Raw genomic sequence first — 6000 nt, forward strand, 5'->3', positions numbered from 1 at the left:
ACTTCCGTTGTGAAAACTGGATTCAGCGTTTTTGGTTTGCGTGCTTTCGTTTTAGCAACGCGTTTATGTATTTGCAGCGCCTTTATGTATTTGGTTGTGTTGTGTGTATTTGCAGCGCGTTTGCTGCTCATGTGTTGTCAAATTCATGAAGATGTTTTCTTAATTTGCTTGTGTTTTGTCTATTTGCATGTGTTTTCTTAATTTGCAGCGCGTTTGCACATGTCGGCCACCGTAACTACCCATCCAAATAAAAAAAATAAAAAAACACAGACCAGTATGTTAAATTAGGCTTTAAAATTGTGAGAAACTCAGCAGTCTTCTCTGTTTGAGACTGGGGGGGTGTGTTGCCTAAAGGAGCTGAATCTCCGCCCCCTCGAATTTATTGAATTTAGCAACAACAGCAACACTAGCTACATCAATTGCAGATATCAGAACCGACCTACCTGCAGTCTGAGTGTTTTATGTATTAATTACTTTGTCTTTGCATCGTACCAGCTGAGTAACACAATGCAACCGTCTGTGATCTGACGTAGATAGGTCGCTGTGACGTAGATCGGTCGGGTTTTGGCTCCGCCTATACAAAACCGTATCTGAAAACGGAAAAGAAACTGTTCAACAGTCTAACTCCACATTTCAATGCGACAAAGTTTTTGCGCTTTGCACGTGCTCTCACGGACTCATTTCACACGTATATAATGTACTGAGAAGCAAATCATGGAATTTGCTTTACAGGATCTTTAACAATAGGGGAGAGGGAGGGAGGGATTCAGGTGGCTGAGTTAGTAATCTGAAGGTTGCCAGTTTGATTCCCGGCTGTGCAAAATTATGTTATGTCCTTGGGCAAGCCACTTCTGTTGGAAACATTTAAGATGTAACTGTTATCCTGTATAAGAATGATTCTGTGTTCCTTGTGTGCAGAGAGGCCTACCCCCAAATCTGAACTCTTGAGTAACACTAGGCTTACGTAAATAAGGGGACCTGGGCTTGATCACAATCTTACTGGAGAGGCCATAAAAGAGTTGGTCAAGCTTAGAGGGGTCAGAGAGCGCACACACGCACACACTCAAACACGCACACACACACACACGTGCCAGGTCTATGCAAGGGAGCCATTGAAGAGCCATGGGACGTTTGCATGCCTTTGTTTTAACCAATGACTGTCAAGAGTGGTTCTGTTTAAATAGCTAGCTAGCACAACATGCTAGCAGACAAACTTTGTAGCACTATGGCATGTGATGCTTTGTCTCTTTGCGGCCGCAAGCAATAAAGCTTTCTTAACTTGTTCACCGACTGACTGTGCAATGCTTGATAGATTAATATTTCTGACAACTTCACCCTACTTTCCTCGGGGGAATGTCCCTGTACTTACTGTAAGTCGCTCTGGATAAGAGTGTCTGCTAAATGACTAAATGTAAATGTTACAATATTGTCTTTTTTTTTTTTTACTCTGTACCCTATAGGCACTATAGGGTACACTATATAGGGACACTCAAACTACTGTATTAACTGCAGTGGATTAACAACTGGATAGGGTTATTTTAAGGTTAATGGACAGTTGATATTTGAAATGTTCATACTGGGCCATCAAAATCAAGTGTTACCTTATGGGTCTATGTAATTTGCAGACTCACTGTTTGTGCAATGTAAGCAAACTTGTATATTGTGATATTCTGTTCTACAATAAGTGTTTTTTATCTTGAAAATATACTGAAACAAAAAGAATTGACACTGTGAACACTATTATAACCAATATTTTTGTGTATTTGCAGCGCGTTTGCTGCTCATGTGTTGTCAAATTCATGAAGATGTTTTCTTAATTTGCTTGTGTTTTGTCTATTTGCATGTGTTTTCTTAATTTGCAGCGCTTTTGCACATGTCGGCCACCGTAACTACCCATCCAAATAAAAAAATAAAAAAAACACAGACCAGTATGTTAAATTAGGCTTTAAAATTGTGAGAAACTCAGCAGTCTTCTCTGTTTGAAACTGGGGGGGCATGTTGCCTAAAGGAGCTGAATCTCCGCCCCCTCGAATTTATTGAATTTAGCAACAACAGCAACACTAGCTACATCAATTGCAGATATCAGAACCGACCTACCTGCAGTCTGAGTGTTTTATGTATTAATTACTTTGTCTTTGCATCGTACCAGCTGAGTAACAGAATGCAACCGTCTGTGATCTGACGTAGATAGGTCGCTGTGACGTAGATCGGTCGGGTTTTGGCTCCGCCTATACAAAACCGTATCTGAAAACGGAAAAGAAACTGTTCAACAGTCTAACTCCACATTTCAATGCGACAAAGTTTTTGCGCTTTGCACGTGCTCTCACGGACTCATTTCACACGTATATAATGTACTGAGAAGCAAATCATGGAATTTGCTTTACAGGATCTTTAACAATAGGGGAGAGGGAGGGAGGGATTCAGGTGGCTGAGTTAGTAATCTGAAGGTTGCCAGTTTGATTCCCGGCTGTGCAAAATTATGTTATGTCCTTGGGCAAGCCACTTCTGTTGGAAACATTTAAGATGTAACTGTTATCCTGTATAAGAATGATTCTGTGTTCCTTGTGTGCAGAGAGGCCTACCCCCAAATCTGAACTCTTGAGTAACACTAGGCTTACGTAAATAAGGGGACCTGGGCTTGATCACAATCTTACTGGAGAGGCCATAAAAGAGTTGGTCAAGCTTAGAGGGGTCAGAGAGCGCACACACGCACACACTCAAACACGCACACACACACACACGTGCCAGGTCTATGCAAGGGAGCCATTGAAGAGCCATGGGACGTTTGCATGCCTTTGTTTTAACCAATGACTGTCAAGAGTGGTTCTGTTTAAATAGCTAGCTAGCACAACATGCTAGCAGACAAACTTTGTAGCGCTATGGCATGTGATGCTTTGTCTCTTTGCGGCCGCAAGCAATAAAGCTTTCTTAACTTGTTCACCGACTGACTGTGCAATGCTCGATAGATTAATATTTCTGACAACTTCACCCTACTTTCCTCGGGGGAATGTCCCTGTACTTACTGTAAGTCGCTCTGGATAAGAGTGTCTGCTAAATGACTAAATGTAAATGTTACAATATTGTCTTTTTTTTTTTTACTCTGTACCCTATAGGCACTATAGGGTACACTATATAGGGACACTCAAACTACTGTATTAACTGCAGTGGATTAACAACTGGATAGGGTTATTTTAAGGTTAATGGACAGTTGATATTTGAAATGTTCATACTGGGCCATCAAAATCAAGTGTTACCTTATGGGTCTATGTAATTTGCAGACTCACTGTTTGTGCAATGTAAGCAAACTTGTATATTGTGATATTTTGTTCTACAATAAGTGTTTTTTATCTTGAAAATATACTGAAACAAAAAGAATTGACACTGTGAACACTATTATAACCAATATTTTAACCAATTGACAACTAAAACCAATGCTAAATATAGCTGCAAGCAGAAATGAGAAGGCCAAGAATGGAAAAATAACTTTTGTTTTAATAATAATTTTATGTTGTTGACATTCTCAGAAAATGGTTCCGAGTCAATATATCAAGTTTTGTGTCAATACATCAAAGTTTTGTTGAGATAAAACCCAACTTCCTGTTTGGTGGCTAACCTGAGATTTCAATTGGCTGTACCAGACGAACGGTTTCGAAAATCAAAATTCCATGCAATAACGTTTGTGCGGCTTGGACTGAAGATCATCTGCCAATTTTGGGGAAGATTGGACAAAATATGTAGCCTATGAAAAATGTTTTAGACCTTTCAACAAAATCCAATATGGCGGCAGCATCAACCTGTTAGCGTTCCACGGCCCGCCGGCAATCCGTAGGATTGTTGAGTACTAAACTATGCAATCACAGTAGTCCACTAATACATAACATCCCAACAAAAATTGTTACATTATCAAAGGTCCAAACAATCCAATCAAGTAAAAGATTTCGTCCAAAACACTGTATTGCATCCATAAATAGCCATGGACTCTTGTTACATCATTCACCGACTGGTGCTAACGAAAGCTGCGCTTACACGAAAAAGCCTCACTTAGGTAAACGTCAATTTAGACTTAAGCCTTGTAGGGGGTTTAATTATTGGCCAAACAACCAAACCAATTCCCCTATGGTTTAAAGGAAAAGTGTCCCTTTCCTTTAAACCATTAACAGTAATCAAATAATGCCATTACCAAAGGAATTAGTTATTTAAGTCTAACGGTGCGTGTCCACTGCAGCAACGCAAATCGCTTGCCATCTCTTGCCTTTCCACAGTTCACCACGCTCGGGGGCGCTCGAGAGCAGTAATGGAGTAGATGTGTTTTCCGTGTGCTCCGTGCCATCTCCCTCATTTAATTTTCATATCATTGCACTTTCACATCATTTTAAGCTTGGTTGCCCTTAAAACAGTGCTGACGCCTGTTGGAAGTGGTTTTGTATCAATATGCCTAAGAAAGACGATAGTCAGAGGGATACATTCAAGACGAGTTTGTCGGCTGCTAGCAATGATTCTATATTTGCGGGTATCGCTAGCCACGGTGCTGTGCTCGCCAAAATGACCTCCCTCATGGATGGGTTAAAGAAATCTTTGGAGGGCCGCCTCGACGCAATTGAAGCAACGCTGTCCTTTCTTCAGAAGAAACACCATGAATCTGAGCGCCGCTTTGAAGATTTGGACAATGTTGTGTCAGCTAATGACGGTCGCTTAACAACACTGCAAGCTACGTGCAACAAGCTACAGTTGGTTAATGGCGCCCTCAGAACTAAAGTGAACGATCTGGAGGGCCGTTTTCGCAGACTCATTGTCAGGATTGTGGGCATCAAAGAAGGTGAAGAGAAAGGCAGCCCTACTGAATTTGTTGCTAACCTCATCCCAGAGCTACTCGGTCAAGACAACTTTAGCAGACCCGTAAAAATAGATCGGGCCCACCGCAGCCTGAGACCGAAACCTCACCCTATTGAGCTGTCAGGAATATTAATCTATCAAGCATTGCACAGTCGGTGAACAAGTTTAAGAAAGATTTATTGCTTGCGGCAATATGCATGCAAATGTCTCATGGCTCTTCTTCCTTGGCTCCCTTGCATAGACCTGGTGCGCGTGTGTGCGTGCGTGTTTGAGTGTGTGCGTGTGTGCGCTCTCTGACCCCTCTAAGCTTGACCAACTCTTTTATGGACTCTCCAGTAAGAGTGTGATCAAGCCCAGGTCCCCTTGATTACGTTAGCCTAGTGTTACCCAGAGTTCAGATTTGGGGGTAGGCCTCTCTACACACAAGGAATACTGAACACAGAATCATTCTTATACAGGATAACAGTTACATCTTAAACTTTTCCAACATGAGCGGCCACGGATCATCATCGCCAAGGTCCAGACCTGGACGTGATTGACATACTACGACTCAGCTGTCAACAAGCGCCCTTGCACTACCATGGTGGGTTTCCATTTTCCCCGACTACACGGCGGAGATTTCGGCACAGCAACAAGGCTTTACAAACGTGAGGAAGCGGCTGGTGCCAAATGCGTGCTGCGTTTTCCAGCCAAGCTCTATGTCGACTACAACAACACATCAAAGACCTTCATGTCACCGGCTGATGCTGAACGGTTTAGGCCTAGCAGATGAATCTTAATCAGCTATTCTCCTACCCAGCATTTTGATAGATGTTCAGATCCAACACATTTATTTGTAGTTGATCACCACTGCAGCATTACGTGTGTGTTCAAATAGCTATTGCATACATTTAGCACTGGGACAAGTTTATTGAGTACCTTCTGATTGTATTACTATTGCTTGGTGCTCCTGGTTATGTGAACTAATTTATGTGCTTACATTTTTATCTATGCGCATATTTTCCCACTGTATTTGTTCTTTATTTTCGCAAGTTTGATGTTTTATATGCTGCACCGGCCATACTTTCCCATCTTTTATATCTCACTAAGCTTGTGTTCTGAAGATCACTTACACTGTGCACATTTTTGTGGGTGCAATTTAAACGTTAGTTAGTGTGTTGGAGGTGT

The sequence above is a fragment of the Osmerus mordax genome, chromosome 15 (genome assembly GCF_038355195.1).
Source record: "Osmerus mordax isolate fOsmMor3 chromosome 15, fOsmMor3.pri, whole genome shotgun sequence".
NCBI classification, from domain to species: Eukaryota; Metazoa; Chordata; class Actinopteri; order Osmeriformes; family Osmeridae; genus Osmerus; species Osmerus mordax.